Here is a 17,529-nt window from a genome sequence, read left to right on the forward strand (position 1 = left end):
GCAAGAAAAGGACTTTTAGGCCTTTGATCGTTCATCAAGACTAGAAACAAATCCTTCTCTTCTCACAAACTACTTTTATTGAAACATTCCACAACAATTTGGGTCACAAACAGGACGCGCTGACCGTCCATCAGGCTCTTGGGACGGAGGAAGAGGCCTTTTCCAGGATCACCAGCTGAAGATCCTGCCTCATGGCTCCTTACAAGAGACAAAGGAGACCAAAGGAGTCCTGATTGACGTCACATGTGTCCACAGAAAAATCATTTATTTCTACACACTGAAATTCCAATTATGAAAAAGGGTAAAAAGTACCATAACGGAGACGGATGACTGATCAAGTGGTTTTTATAGTTTGGGGGAGACGATTATTTTTAGCATTTGGGTATTTTTATTTTCAGTGTTGTACATGATTCTGGGATATTTCCAATGCGTCATTTCATGTGAAAGTAGATCGGATTGTGTGCGATAAAGATTTCACACGGAACAAATCCCCCGAGATGGTGACGCAGGTCGCTCGACTACGCAGGTAAAATAAGACGGTTGTTATTGAGCAGTATGTGAATTCTACTAAAGTAACTGACACCGTGGTGACATCTAAACGCATTTTGAGTGGGGTTTTGCAAAGTTGTTCCTTGTATGAAGAAACTACGCCTTACGGTCACGACTGTGTTGTAATAAGATCACCGGTTGGGTCCACGCCACTAAAAGATGGGGCCGCAAAACACACGGACCCCTCGGGTCCAGTTGTGTAAAAGATGCAGCAGAAACACGGGGAAACACGTGCAGTGTCTCCCGTACTGGACCAAAGAGTTTGGGTTCCCATAAAACGGCTCGTTACGTGCCGCTAAACTTCAAATGTTACGAGGGGATTGGGAGGCAAACACATGCCGATCCGCAGCAAGACCCACAACAAGCAGGTCCCACAACACACCACGTGATGGACAGGAGTCGGGGAGGAGGAGGCTGCATGTGAGGGGGAGACGGCATCCATGCTGAGACCAGGGCGCCCAAATGCCCCTTAAAACACGGACTCGCCAAATGGGATAGTAAACATTTCTGATGATTTGCATATTGACAATTATCAGTTAAAGTATTTCAAAGATAAACATGTTTATTTCTCATAAACATCTCGTCCAGTTCTTCTGTTGGGCATCACAAGTGCAATATGTCTCTAGGCCTCACTGTGCGGCCTGATCTAGTGGGAGTGCAGTCACGTGGTTGTTTTGAACCTGCAGGGTCTTGCTGTACGGATCGATGCTCAGTTTCCTCAGGCTCCATCTGGTGGTTGTTTGGTGGAAGTACCCGGTCTGCGTCACGTTCACACGTCTGAAGGAGGTGACGCCGGTTACGCCTGAGCACGTGACCTCCATCAGTGTAGATGTCGTAGGACCTGTGGGTACCTGCTGGTTCCCGTGGCTCCTTCTGGAACACCTGCTGCTTGTGTAACACCCTCAAAGACTCACGTTGGATGTGTCTTCATCCACCTTTATTTGTTCATTGAAGGTTCCTGTAAAACATGAAAACACACATCAGCGCAACAGCGCCAACTGTCGGTTGTTCTTCTGCTGAGAACCGGATGAAGCCGGTTCCGCGGGAGCTAGCTTAGATGTAGCCACCGCCGTTTGTAGCGCGCTGCTGTCATCACCGCTCTTATGCCAGCCTCAGAGGCAGCAAGGACAAATTATCATCATTCACAAATCCTCTATTATTTCCATCTATCGTTCTCCAGTTCCTGACATTTACATCAAAATGCTCGGCCTGTAAACTTAAAACTCTCTGTTCCCTTTAGGGCACCAAGGCACTTAGTGGACTACACATTCAACAACACATTGAACATCTACACATTGAAAAACACCTTTGTTTTCCTTATTCTTGTGTCGTTGAGTTCTTTTGTGTGTGCATGGGTACATCTTTATTCACCCTTGTACTTCAACGTCTCTTACAGTCCAGGGGCGCCACAAGGTGTGACCTGACTGAAGTGTTTATGTTTATGCTCCCACCACAGACGGCTTGCCCACTTCCTCATATGTCAGCATCCTTGGCGGACGCCGCTCTCTTTGTGGGCGGGTAGTCACAGGTCGCAGGTCAGGTTCCTCATGCGAGGCTTGGACTGAGTCTGGTTGTGATCCCTTTGAAGAGATCAGCCGCGCTGTTCCCTCCAGTTTCCAATGTTACAAGAGAAGGAGCCTTCACCCCCAATGGAGGCGAGCTAAGACGCCTTCGATGCTTTAACGTTACTGCCCCCTCCAGGGAGAAACGCCCGCCCCCCCAGTACAAGCAGCGTGTCCGCTGTAGAATTCCTCCTCGATGAGTAGGTCTCACCTAGTAGGTGTGAAAAGGGGGATTTGTAGAGTATTAAATATAATCATGCATGCAAGGGACTTAGACTAATTAGAGGAACGCCGGACCGGAAGGCTGCAGATCCTACACTGTAAAAAAAAAAGAGGTTTTTGTTCATTCAATTTCCCTAAGTCAGTTCAACTAAAAAGTTGAGTGGTGATCCACTTATAAATTCAACTGCAATAGTGTGAGCAACACAGATTTCGCAGTTGACTCAACTGTATAGACGTGTGGCCCCTGCAAAAGCGCGTAGGAAACCCCACGCAGCCACCAGCGGCTGAGCCTACAGCAGGGCTATTCAATTACAAATCCAGTTGGGCCAGATTTTTAAATCGAGAAAGGTTAGTTGGGTCATTTCAGCGGTGAAGCAAATTTTAAAACCAACACAAACAAATTTATTGAAAAACATTTATTAATTGTTTCTCTTTTGACTTTGGTCAGTTTGCACAGCAAAGGGTGCATCAAAAACAAAAGAGCTAACTGAACAGAATCTGAGGTAGCTCCTACTTTTTCCACTTACAAAAGAAAAGAAACTGACCTAGGCACCTCTTGCCTAGGCCTACCTAGGCTACATATCCGACCTATCTGAGTGCATAAAGCTAAAAAGTGCACAGTAAGCAATTCACAATAACAACATAAAACGTTTCCTTTTGAAATAAAATAAACATCTTGCTCAAATTCGACCCATGCAGGAACATCTCAAAGTGCATAAAAATAAAAAGTGCACAGTGTGAGATGTGGGGTTCTCTGCGTGTGTCTTCTTGTATTTACTTTTTAGCTTGTAGAATAGATGTCCGCTTGTAGGACAGATGGCGTGACCGGATCGGTCCTTATAAGGCAGACAATGTGAAGTGGTGGAAGAGAGAGCACAGGAATAAATGAAGATAAAATATTATCTGAGATTAAACACCTGCGACCGAAGGGAGAGCCAGTTTGAACCCATTTTCAGGGCAAGGCCGAAGGCTGCAGGAGAGAGTACCAGACACTCATTGTTCGGGGAAGGCGTTTGTTACAGAAGGATGAACTGGGTTGAACCAACGTTCAAGGGCACCAGAGGGATTAAAACAGGTCAGAGTCAGAAGGCAGGCGGACTTTGGAAGGGATTTGCTTGCGATGCGTATTTCATTGTCTCCAGATATATCTGCGGAGAATTGCTCATGTACAACTTTTTCTCTTCTAAATAAATGTTAAACTTTTTAACTAATCTCCTGTAGTGGATTCTTCTAGTCAACCAACTCGGGTGGATAAGGAATATCCTAACAACAGTATTCACAACTTTAACTAACTACACAAGCTGCACACTGAGGGAACATATTTTACACATCCCACATTATATTGATGTAGGCTACATTTACTCTGCTGACTTAGTGGGAGAAGTGACATTTTTTGTTTTGAACGAGAGCAGTGACTTTAGGCTCGTAAGTTGTCAATGCAAATCCGGAGGCATTGATGGACAGTCCGTCAGTCAGGGAGCAACGACAGTTGCTTTTTATTGAGTTCATGTGTAAAAAACCTGACTCACATGTGTATGTTGATCCAAACATACTGAGGATGACGATCGCTACTTTCTTAATGTTAGGGAACTGATGTACGTTGACATCTGTCCAAAACATTGCGGGCCCGTTAGTGCAAAGCTGCTGTGTCATGGTTACCGATGACTGCATGTCAACAAGTTCGAGTGTGAATTTGCCCTCGTCACTGGAAGGAACCACGTCCTTTGCCCGGGCGGATAAGTCCCCTTCTATTGCAACAGTGAACGGGTCTCTGGCAAAAACGGCCACCTCTGTGGGCAGAACAAGTCCATCCAATCGACCAGCAAAGTTCTTTTTCAGGCTCGCAATGAAATCTGTCATCACATCCGTGATTTCTGCGGGGGATGAGATGTATTTGCGGAGTGTCGGAAAATGGAGCATTCTGCTCAAATCAGTTGCGAAAAGGTCCAGTTTAACTTGGAATGCGCGCATCTGTCCCACAAGGTCGATGACAGTTTTGTCTCTGCCTTGTAGTCCCAAATTGAGATCATTCAGGTGTATGAAAGCAGGCATCAGCCATGAAGTTGTCGTCCAGTATACGACTCAAGTGCGTTTCTGCCTTTTTTTGCTTGCTGCTGCGGAGGAAAGTTATGATCTCCTCTCTGAGACCACAGAAACGCTCCAGTGCTTTGCCTTTGGACGGCCACCTCACGTCATTATGCAAAAGCCCCATCTGTCACAAGCATGCACACACACTTCATATCCAGACCATTGTCTTTAAAAAAAGCAGAAATTTCCCCAAAGACTATATCGCCAGTTGTGTGTCCTTCTAACGGCAGTAGGGTGAGCAGCTCCTCTCGGAAGCATTTGCCGTCAAAAAAACGGACATATATGCACAACTGAGCAGTATCAGTTTTGTCTGTGGACTCATCGACTGCTATAGACATAGTGTCAGCTTTCCTCAGGTCTCCTAACATCGTTTCATACACATCTGCAGCAAGAATTTCAACTCTCCGACTGTTGGAAGTATCTGACAGGGGTATGTTTGTTATAGCAGATGCCACGCTCGTTTTCATTTTATCGTCATTTATCACCTGATCCACGCTGGCCAGCATACAGTCCTTCACGGTTTCAGAGTCTGTGAATGGCCTTTTCTTTTTTGCCAATATCCAGGAAACACGAAGGGATGCTGCGGTAGCTCTTGGGCTGTAAATGACCGTACCATAGTAACACTGCTCCGGTTGTAAGATGCAATCAAACTCTGCACTTTTGCAGCCCTCTCTTGAGATCCCTCGAGAAAACTGGTGCGGAAAGTCTGGTGTTTTTCAGCGTGGTGCCGCCGCAGATTGTAATCTTCAAGTACTGCAACGCACTCATTACAAATTAAACACATCGGTTTGGCATTTGGATGTGGCGGTAAAATAAACAAGTATTTGTCAGTCCAGGCAGGGTTAAACCGACGGATTTTACGTTTCAGTGTTGAGAAAGACATATTGATAGTAATGTAGGCTACTGCCGGCACAGCACGCTCTGCATTGTTTACATGTTGGTAGTTTTGGCGGGACGCAGAATAACCAATCCCACTATGGCCACGCCAAGCCCCGCCCTACGAAGCAGTCAGGGGATGGGACCTGTACACGGACACCTGGCCAATCGTAGTGTGTGAATGCTATTGAAGGGCGGGTCTTGGCGTGGCCATAGTGGAGTGAAAATATCGCTGGCGGGACCCTATTTTCCCTTTTGTACTGTCTATTGCGGAACTACGGGCTGGGCCACTCTGAGGTTGCCTTCGGGCCGGATGTGGCCCGCGGGCCGCCACATGAATAGCCCTGTTCTACAGTGACACAAGAACACTCCATTTTGGATCAGGAGCTGCCAAGGTAAGAACGTTTCATCCTGCTTGTATTCATCGTTTGTTAAATTTAATCTTGAATAGGAAACTTGATAAATCGTATACATGGTGTACCTTGCTGCAGTAGTTTTAAGTGATTTAAAAAGCTATTGTTGATGGCCAAGTTTGCTTGCTAAGCTGTTAGTAAGCTAACGTTAGACTATAAACTTGGCGTTTTATAGTTTCTCTATTGCTGAGTGTGTAATTCTCAGCTCATAAATAATTTTCAAGTAGAACTGAGTAAATCATGACAACACTCATATATGTATGACATCACTGATGTTAGTGTCCTTTACCAGACTCTGTTAAAGGGCAATGATAACTTTTAGAATCCATCAAGTAAGACGTCAATTTTAGTTTAACACCAATAAATCACCTGAAAACAATTCAGCATAATTTTTAACAATATTTTTATTGAAACTAAATACTGCACGAACTAGGAAACTGTGTCGAGACTTGTCATCTTTTAGGAGCGTTAATGGGGGGGGGGTCATTCACAGGAAAAGCCTTTTGTAAACTCCTGTAATCTTGTGCTTGAGCTCGTCCTTTTCAGCGTTTTCACTACTAATTATTAACCAATCATCCAACCATGTGTTAATTAAGGTAACTTAACGTGCATTTGTGTAATTAGCTGAACAGAAATTCATAAATACCCGTTTTAAACGGAAAGTTTTGTCAGCACACAAAATGTTGTCTTAGCCAGCAAACGGTTGCTTTGGCTGTTCAGTTTTGTATGGAGGACAAAAAATGACTTAAGTATAAATACATAATGTATAAATAAATACAGGAATAAATAAATGTGTACATAAATGAATAAATGTATTAATTAATGTGTAAATAAATAAATGTGAAGATAAATATATGAACAAATTAATCAAAGTTGATAATAAAACAGGTCATAAACAAATACATACCATTAATTTATTTCTACATTTCAGTTCTCCTACATTTCTTCATTTATTTATTTATAGGTCTGTATCATATATTTATTTCTACGTTTCTGTTCTACATTTCCACATTTATTTATGCGTGCGTCTGCATATTTGATGAAATTGTACTTTCTTGTTTCTTGCAAATCACTAAAACAGGGTTAAGATTCTAAAAACCAAGCAAGTTGAACACAACAAACAAAACAACTGAGGAAAACAGCAGAGAGTAAACCAAAGAAAACACAAGACTACAAAATATAAAATGGCAAAACAGCAGCAAGTTCTCTCTGTACGGCACTGGACCAAAGGAGGGTGGACTTTGTGTTAGTACAGAGTGTTTGTGTGAAGTAACAATATTGCCCCCCCCCAGTAGAAGTGAGTCCTGCTGATGAATGGTGCTCGGTGCGTTCATTGAGGCGGCAGGTTGCAGGTTGGATGGACGTCTACATTTAAACGGTGAGGACTGACTGGACGCTTTGTGGGACGACGTGTTGTTGAGTAAACGCTACAGACGTCTCCACAGGAGGGGGCTCATCTACTCGTGTGTGTGTGTCCAGTGAGGGGCCTCTGACAGGAGCGCAGTGGGGGGCCCTTAAGTTACCTGGTGGCAAAGAGCACTGAGCGGTAAGGCCTCAGAGAGGACTCATTGGACCGTGATGCTGTAACAAGAGAACATCTGCAGTGGGGGGGGGGGGTTGTGTGATGATACATGTGTGTGTAGGTGTGTGCTAATGACGAGCGCTGACACATGTCCTCATGTTCTAGTCCTTTCTAGGGTATTGTGTAGGTAGGGATGTGTCTATAGTCATACATGTAGATGAGTCACAGTCTGATGGAGGGAGAGGAGAAGCCAGCAGGAGGCCCTCAGACAGAGAGGGTGAGGAGCAAAGGTTGAGGAGATGTTGTTGGAACCATGATGCCGGTTTTGGTGGTTTTGTTCCTCTTGAGGGAAACACCGGGTGAATTGGGACATGCAGTTCCTCCACATGAACACAGGGGGGCACATGACCATGAACCTGCACGTGAGTAAGTGCCTGCTAATGGGAACAGGTGATGATGGGAAGCAGCCAGTCAACGTGTCTGCATCCAGGTGGCGTCTCATACTGTAACCACAACATGTGATGAAATGCAAGGAAATGGAGCTTGGTGATTATATGCAGAGCTCGGATTAAAGATGACTTAAAGACACTCACTGGACAGTGGACATGTCCCCCCGTTCGCCCTGTAGTGTCTTAACCCATCCATGGAAATGTGTTGGGGCCTCTACAGACATGGAGACAGGACTCGTTGTGACACTGAGGGCTGCAGAAGGTTTGGGACGAGTTAAGAACTTGCTTTATTTGAGTGTTGTTGCTCCAATAAATGTGTGTGAAGTGAAGCATCAGATGTGCAGTGTGTTCTGTGTGTTACTCAGAGTCCCCGTGAGGACGTGTGGGTCCTCACCACCAGTCACATAGATGAAGTCAACCAGTGAGACAAGAACTAGAGAGTAGTTTAAACTGGGAACCAATGAGTCCACAAGGTCTTATCTTCAGGGTCCGGATCCGGACCCCGGTCCACCAGTCAGTGACCTCTGGTGTAGAGACACAGCGATGGAATCACAGGGTCACGTGACATGTGACCTTTGCTAGGAGCCAGATGATGGCATTGAAATGGCCAGTAAAACTACTGGTTTCCAGGAAGTGCTTCAGTGGTGAAACACTTCCTGCTTCCTGATGAGGAGGAAAACCCACGGACACAATGATGTAAAAGGAACCTTCACATGACGCATCATGTTCAGCAGCTACAGCTACGAATGCTGGATGTGACTCACTCTGTCGCTCTAAAGTCAGGAGGAAATATTGTACAAACACCAGTTTACTGGAGAGATGAACGAGTGAGATGCATCATGGGAACATCCGTGTGTCCGTCAGTCATCATTTCAGCCCTCGTTAACCACGTGTCATCGTGGGGAGATCGAGGTCAGAGGTCACAGGAGGGGAAAAGAACTAAATGGGTTACAGTGGTTTTTAAAATAGTGTTTTTTATTAAAAGTACCCAACAAATTATAACATAATTCAGACTTGCTACCTTATTATTTTGAATTATTTAACAAAGTCACATTCACACTTGAGTGTCTCTTACTAAGCAGGAAATGAACTTGCCACAGAATAAATGTGTTAATTATTAGCAGAATGTGTGATTATCACCATAAAGCTTCTCGTTCTCTCGTCTCATAGTTTATTAAACTGGTTTTGTTTCCTTGAACACAGCAGGTGACACAGACACATTTATCAAAGTGATCTTCATCATTTCATCTCTTTGTGTGATGACACATGAAAACTGATGCTTGGTGCGTGTTAGAACACACGTGTGCACATGTGAGGGAAAAGTCCTTCTCATGATGCTCACGTGTGCTTTTGGTGATTAAAGGTCACAAGTTGTCCTCTTTTCCTCATTCAGACAACTCTTAAAGTGCTTTGTTAGAGTGGAACTAGTACTAAAAGTATCTGTGGAACACAAGTGTGTTTAGTTTGATTAATTACAACATTCTTATTCAGGAGAAAGACCCTTAAGAACCAAATATTATCAATTAAAATGTCATTACTGACAGAAATAAACACAATACTTGGGATTTAAGTCAAATCTTTTATTATGCAACATGTCTACATTACTTTAAGACAAATTTAGGTGAATCGCAAAGTACAAATTTAAGTAATATTCTTGTAAATTAAGTAAAATCCTTAAAATATAAAAGGAAAATTCCACAATGACAATGTTCTTTTGGAAAAGGCAAAATTCTTCATCTTAAAACAAATTGTATATTCATTGATTACTAAAGTAAATTTATAAAGAATAATAAACAAAATTCTAATAAAATATCCTTTTTTCTAAAATGATTGAACTGCTCAAGCTTTAAGTGAAACCCTGTAATTAGAAAGAAAAGTAAAAAACAAAAGTACAAAATGAAGTATATTTATGAATATTAATCATAAAAAAGCAAAAGGTAATTTCCTCAATCAAACATGAAGAATTTAAGATTTAAGCAAAATCCTCTTTCAAGATTCTTAACACAAAATATTAAAAAAATATATATAAAATAACACAAATGATTGTAAAAGCATTAAAAACAATAAGTAAAATCCTGCAGTGGAACAATAAGTGAAATTAGTGAAAGTGTTTCACTAAAGTAAGAGTTTTATGATGCGCTGTTGTTCTTATATTTATTATTATGATCATCTTTCATTTAAATGTAGTCCAGCTGTATGGATCTGTATCAATGAGTCATGTGACCCAGTAGGTGAAGTGATGATGTCATCACATCTGTTGACGACACCAGCAGGTTCTCATCATTGACTTTCATTGTACAGAAGGTAGAAGATGGATGTCAATGGTTCATGTCTGTCTGATTTAATGCATCACATTCACATTGTTCCTCATAGTCTTTGGTTTCTAAGGCTGCTTGGACTCTGCTAAACCTGATCTCAGGTCTACTTTATTCAACTTTATACCTGTGAGGTGTTTTAGAGCAGGAACCAATGGGCTTTGAGCTGAGAGCCACAGACAGGAAGTCAGAAGGTATGAAGAGAGAGGAAGAAACACAGGCTCTAATAAAGTCACATCATATTCCAGCCTTCATGCGTATGAAAGTGAGCTGATGCTGGTTGTGTGTTACAAATCCATCTGGATGTGAGAGGAGCTCCTTGGAGGAGCTACTCTGCTCCCTGAGCTCCTTCTTCTTCAGCTGCAGGAACACCCAGGTGATGATGATCCAGCTCAAAGTCCTCCCGTCTGCCCAGCTTCCGCCCCCTGGTGGTCTGGAGAGACATGACAGCACCTGTCTTCAGTTGACTAGTCACAGAGCTTCATGTGGTCCAACAGACGTGTGTCCGTACCTTACAGTAGAAGTAAAGGCCAACGTTCACCACCAGCAGCATCAGAGGCAGGAGGACCGCTTTGATGATGAGAGGTGTTGGATCTGCTCACACACATGGAGAGTGATCACATGACACCATGAGTCCACCAGCTCCCATGGAACCAAACACTGTATTACTCTGTGTTTACTTCATATTCACTGATTGAACTGTTAATCTGCTTTATGGTCTATTAGAGACCTGTCAATCAGTGTGTAGCCCCGCCCTAAAGCATCACCTGCTTTATGGTGTATTAGAGACCTGTCAATCAGTGTGTAGCCCCGCCCTAAAGCATCCCCTGCTCAATGGTGTATTAGAGACCTGTCAATCAGTGTGTAGCCCCGCCCTAAAGCATCTTCTGCTTTATGGTCTATTAGAGACCTGTCAATCAGTGTGTAGCCCCGCCCTAAAGCATCCTCTTCTTTATGGTCTATTAGAGACCTGTCAATCAGTGTGTAGCCCCGCCCTAAAGCATCACCAGCTTTATGGTCTATTAGAGACCTGTCAATCAGTGTGTAGCCCCGCCCTAAAGCATCACCTGCTTTATGGTCTATTAGAGACCTGTCAATCAGTGTGTAGCCCCGCCCTAAAGCATCACCTGCTTTATGGTCCATTAGAGACCTGTCAATCAGTGTGTAGCCCCGCCCTAAAGCATCACCTGCTTTATGGTCTATTAGAGACCTGTCAATCAGTGTGTAGCCCCGCCCTAAAGCATCACCTGCTTTATGGTCTATTAGAGACCTGTCAATCAGTGTGTAGCCCCACCCTAAAGCATCCCCTGCTTTATGGTCTATTAGAGACCTGTCAATCAGCATGTAGCCCCGCCCTAAAGCATCCCCTGCTTTATGGTCTATTAGAGACCTGTCAATCAGTGTGTAGCCCCGCCCTAAAGCATCACCTGCTTTATGGTCTATTAGAGACCTGTCAATCAGTGTGTAGCCCCGCCCTAAAGCATCACCTGCTTTATGGTCTATTAGAGACCTGTCAATCAGTGTGTAGCCCCGCCCTAAAGCATCACCTGCTTTATGGTCTATTAGAGACCTGTCAATCAGTGTGTAGCCCCGCCCTAAAGCATCACCTGCTTTATGGTCTATTAGAGACCTGTCAATCAGTGTGTAGCCCCGCCCTAAAGCATCACCTGCTTTATGGTCTATTAGAGACCTGTCAATCAGTGTGTAGCCCCGCCCTAAAGCATCCCCTGCTTTATGGTCTATTAGAGACCTGTCAATCAGCATGTAGCCCCGCCCTAAAGCATCCCCTGCTTTATGGTCTATTAGAGACCTGTCAATCAGTGTGTTGCCCCGCCCTAAAGCATCACCTGCTTTATGGTCTGTTTGACTCTAAATGGACCATAAATTACTACGTAAACATCATGTTGTGTAGAAGAAGACTTGAAACTAGAGATTGAGACCATAAACTTATGTTAGCTTCAGTTCCAAGAGGACCACAGTTACCATGGTAACCAAACCTGCTCTGTCTTACAGCATATTGTTAGCTGACCCTTTATAGATGTTGTTTTGGTTTGGTTTCTCTTTGACATGTGTAACACAATGACAGGAGTCACAAAGTCCTTCCAGAAACAACAGGCATGGACTCTGTGGTCAGCTGATCATCTTCAGTCCGTGTGGACCAATCATCTTCCACTAAGCTGCATGTAAACAGTCAGCTTACCTTCCACAGAGACAGAGAGCACACGGCTCTCAGAGGAGAAGTTATGAGAAAAAACATAGAGGTCATAAACACATCTGTAGCTTCCTTGGTGGGCGGGCTCTGCAGCAGGAAACAGGAAGTGGGCAGAGTGATTGACAGCTGGCTTGGTGTAGTTGTGTGCTGAGTTGAAGGAGAGGAAGGAGAGCTGGAAGGAGCCTTCTGGGTACTGTGGCTGGATGGAGCAGCAGATGGTGAAGGTGGAGCCCCTGAGCACCTGAGCCCCCTGCTGCTGGGCCTCGGAGACCCCGTACATGGAGGAGGACACAGAGATGATTGGCTGAAGAAGCAGGTCTGTAACAGAGAGATGAAGCCAGGTCATGTTTACCCTTCATTAAAAGAGACGGACCCTCAATAAGGAAGTGATGTCACAGACAGACAGTACATAGATGATGTCACTGATGGACTCACCTGAGCAGGTGAGATCCACGATGGAGGAAGAGGAAGTTGATGTTATACACTCCCTCACAGCAGATCCAGACTGAATACAGACATAGTGAATCCACCACACAGATCTCTGTGAGGACTCCTCTCTGTCTCTGATAGAAACAGCAGAGCCACAGTCCAGATCTCTACAGAGAACATCTGCTCCCTTTAGGTTTATTCCATAGTGATATACTGGTCTCCATTCTCCTTGATTCACCTCCAGGGTTCCTTCACAGCGACTGGCTCCTCCCACCAACCTCACAGGTTCTGAACAGAAACAAGAGAGTCGTCAGTAGAAGAACAAAGTGAGTTTCAGTAGAACAGAAATGAAGCAGATCAAAGCTGCAGCTCCTCTTCTACCTGAGCAGGTGAGTCCAACAGCTTTACCAGGTGAGCAGGTGTTTCTCTCTGAGCCTGAGCTTCTACAGTCCAGGAGAGCAGATTCATGGCCTCCACACTGGAACCCTTTGGTCCACATTGGAGCCTCCACTTCTCCATAGAGCGCCCCCTGGAGGACTGAAGGAGCCCCACAGCCAAGCTCCCTACAGACCACCTCTGCACCCTGCTGGTCAAAGTCCTCTTCACACACTGAGGACCACGGGTTAGACTGGTTAGACCTCACCTCCAGTCTGCCTGAGCACAGACCAGACCCACCCACCAGCCTGATGGAGTCTGGAGAGAAGACAGAAGATGAGAGAGACACATTAAAGACATCTGTTGCTAAGTGGGGATCTACCCACTGAATCCTGGTCCCAGGGGGGTCAGGTGAGGGGCTGTATGGGGAGGGGGGGGGAGGCAGCATGACGGAGCTAACGTTATAATAAGAGCAGTTTGTTCTAAAGTCTCATGTGACTTTAACAACACGACATCGGTTACCAATGTCACGTCACTTAGGATATACAATGTGAGGCCCTTCAATGGAAGTTGTGTTATTTTAAGGAAGTTGTAATTCTTACAGCTTTGTATTCATACTTCATCACCTCAGTGGAGGCTTTAACTCAAAGCTCCAGTGTTGGTCAACTTGATCCTGGACCAGTAGATGAAGGTCAACCACTGGAAGGCTGGAACCTGCTTCTGCTTCTGCTTCTTGTGTCGATGGACTCGTTTCACTTCATGATTCTAAAAGGTTTGAACGTGTTGCAAAGCAATTCACCTCCAGACCACCAGGTGGAGTCACGTGTTTTGTTGGAGACGACCTACAGAGTGACGTCTTTGTGTGGAACTCGTTGGTTTGTTTATTTATTTATCAGACTGCTTTTCATGGCTTTTCTTTCATGGACATATTTGTTCCGTATTTTCCTCCAACTTTGTTCACCCATCAACCGGCAAACCGACGTGTGCAGAGATGTCCCTCCATGAATCGGAGGCCATCATCACGTCCTTACAGTCCCCCCAATGACGGGTTGTATCAGTGTTCATATTTACGGATTTCTTCAGACAAAAACTCTTCAAACTGATTCATTCTCTCAAAAAAAATCTTAGTTTTAATAATGGAATGATTCTATGAAACCAGAAATGTGAGCCTCCTGAAAGGATGCAGCTAGCAGACCAATCACAGCCTTGCGAGCTGCGTGAGGCTCGCAAAGCTTTTGATGCAAGTTTATAAAAATGTGTCGATGCAGGAAAGCAGCAAGAGGGGTGAAAAGGCAGCAAGGGGCTCTGTGTGCGAGTCCTTGTGTTTCTCTAAAAACACAGAAGTATAAACTAGGCTTTTGTTGTTGTTTGATTGTTAACCTCCTGTAGCAGGTGGCACCATGGGGGGGGGGGCGCTGTGGGGTCAAGGTGGTGCACCTATAAAAGGGGAAGTGGCACTTTGCCATGAAGTGCCAGTTTCCTGGTGGGCCCCCACGGTATGGTTGGGCCCCCAGTAGTGGTGAGAAAGCTCCATTCTCTCTTTGTAAATATATTTGTTCGTTCATATGTATTAATGGATGAAAAGGTTTTAATGGAGTTTGCATGACAGGATCGGGAGGAGAGGCACCGATCCGGGCAAAGAGGGAACGAATGGGTGTGAGAGTTTGATGCAGTAGGTATGTTGGGTTTTTAAATTAAATTAAAGTATGAATTAAAGTTTGTTGTTGGTAAGTGTGTTTCAGTTATTATCCCGCTACTTGCTGTCCTTTTGTTAGTTTTGTTTTTTTGTTTTCAGCGGTTAGTCCGCTCCTGGTCCATTGTATTTTGTTTTAGACAGAGCGGACTAACCACTTTAAGTTTTTGTTTGTTTTCTGATCACTTTCCCCACATTTCAAGGTACACTTCATGCAGCGCTCCGGGCAAACCCTGCCCTATGGTGTGAACTGGGGGGGGGAGGGGGGTTGGCCTTATACACAGGTGTGCTGTGCCGTGTTAAGCGGGTTTGACCGCGGTGTGTTTCACAGGGTGACTCGGGGCGCTCGGAGCCTGCAATGTGTGTGTGTGGCGTCGGATTAGACCCATTTGTAATAAATAATATTAAACTATATTCGGCTTCCGTTTTTATATTTATAAGTTAACACTCCCACCACTTAAGGGGGCGGAGCTATGTTTCAATTACAAGGTGCATATAATCAGAAGGATTACCTGCCACAGGTGTTGGTGCTTTGGAGGCCAATAGTTCTGTGAGTGAGAGTGTGGAAGGTGGAAGGTGAGCGTGGAACAGTCAGCGTAGAAGAGACACGTGAAGAATGTGTTCGGATCCCTTCATGGTGTCAGGAGTGTTGTATTCATTTCATTTATGTGAAGGAAAGGTGGACTTTCACAAAACTGAGGTGTCTGTTTGGAGATCAAAATAAAGGACAATCAGAGACTATTGGAGACGTCTCCAGGATTATTTCATGCGTCAAAACGAACTTCCCACCAGCGACAGGGACCTTACTTTCTGACAGGCCAAAGGGTCACTACGACCAGTTTCTCTATTCAAGACGTCTCTGAATCTGTCACCAGTTCTCTGCTCACTCAAGAACTAACAAAGTTAACATGGCCACCCAGCTGGGACGCACACAGGACGGCGTGAGGACACACAACCAGGACGTGGATGAAAACAGGACATTTCATCCAGAAGAATTCAAAGTGTGGAGTTTAGTGGGGCTTTTGAGTCTTTCCTCAACACACAACAAACTACGTTCATCTCAACATATATAACCTTATTATATGATAATTATATTGGACATTTATGTGGATATGAGGGCTGTAAAATAGTCTTTTAATGCAATGATTGCCCCCATCTCACCTTCTTAACCAGTTGGGCACAAGCCAGCAGCACAACATTAAAATGTCCTCACAGTGTCCATAAACAGGCCCTAAAAACACAAGTCACCATCACTGCCATCTTCTCCCCAAACACTGTGTCCTGAGTTGGGAGAAGCTCATTAGATCCACTGATGTGTGTCTGGTTTAAAATGGTGATTTGATTCCACAAAGCAGTCAGAGCAGCAGACTCAGTAGATCTGCTTCAAGAGGAGATGGTGTTATTTCACACAGGTCAAGAGGTCATTCTGTGTGAAGGCGGCCCACTGGTGGAACGCTGCAACACGTACCAGACCTTCACGTGATCTTCAGGATCAGGTGTGCTGTCTGTCCTGCTGCATTCTGCAATTTGTGCATTTGTGTTGTTCTTTGTCTGTGTGTGTGTGTCATGTGCTTCAGTGGTTCACTGTGTGTGTGCTTCCCCTGTAGGTGTGTGTGTGTTCTGCCTGCAGGCTGCAGCCTCTTATGGTCGCTCTACTCTATTGTCCTACTTCTTTACCTGTGGGATGGTTTTGTTTGTACATTGTGTCTTGTTTTAATATTCATTTTATTTTAGGAGGCCTTAAAAACATCTGGCTGAGGACAGCAGATGTAAATGAGCCTCTGACTAACTTACAGTACACCTGTTGATTAGTGTGCACAGTCCCTGCAAAATAAATGAATAAATAATTAACTATTGAAATGTGCTCATAGTGATGTTTCACAGGTACAAATAACCCTGCTGGTTTAAATGTTTATTATAGAGAATATGTAAGTAACTTGTGATATGGAGTTATATTAAACATGTGGGAGGCATCATTGTACCTGTAATAACGCCTCTCACATTTAACTCCTACAGTCTGGCTTCAGTTCACCTTCTGAGTCTCTAAATGTTGGATCACATGGGTCAGAGTCTCAGTCCAGGTGATCTCCTCCTCCTCTTGGCTTTGTTTCATAGGTCACAAGGTGGAATAGAAAGAGATTCTCTCTGGTATGAATGAAGAGTTATGGGACTGACTGATGGAACACAACTATCCACACCTCAGAAGATGGGCCTTGACCCTGATGAAGAAACATGTCTCCACTTCAGCATCACCAGGTGCTGAGCCAGTAGAGGTAAACATGCAGAAAGTCCTGTTAGAAAGCAGACCACGTGGAACCTGAAGGTCCACTGGATGAGGAAGGGACAGGTGAAGGCTCATGAAGGGAGAGAGCCTCCTCAGAGAGGTGATAGATTCACAGTGTGTAGTGAGGGAGGGACTGGACCAACACACAGGAAGTACATGACACATAGATGATGTCACTGATGGACTTACCTGAGCAGGTGAGATCCAGGATGGAGAAAGAGGAATCTGACCTTATACACTCCCTCAGAGCAGATCCAGAATGAACACAGACAGAGTGAATCCACCACACAGATCTCCATGAGGACTCCTTTCTATCTCTGATAGAAACAGCAGAGCCACAGTCCAGATCTCTACAGAGAACATCTGCTGCCTTCAGGTTCCATCCATGGTAATCTACTGGTCTCCATTCTCCTTGATGTTTCACCTCCAGGGTTCCTTCACAGCGACTGGCTCCTCCCACCAACCTCACAGGTACTGAACCTAAACAAGAGAGTCGTCAGTAGAAGAACAAAGTGAGTTTCAGTAGAACAGAAATGAAGC

Source organism: Pungitius pungitius, chromosome 4 (genome assembly GCF_949316345.1).
Source record: "Pungitius pungitius chromosome 4, fPunPun2.1, whole genome shotgun sequence".
Lineage (NCBI taxonomy): Eukaryota > Metazoa > Chordata > Actinopteri > Perciformes > Gasterosteidae > Pungitius > Pungitius pungitius.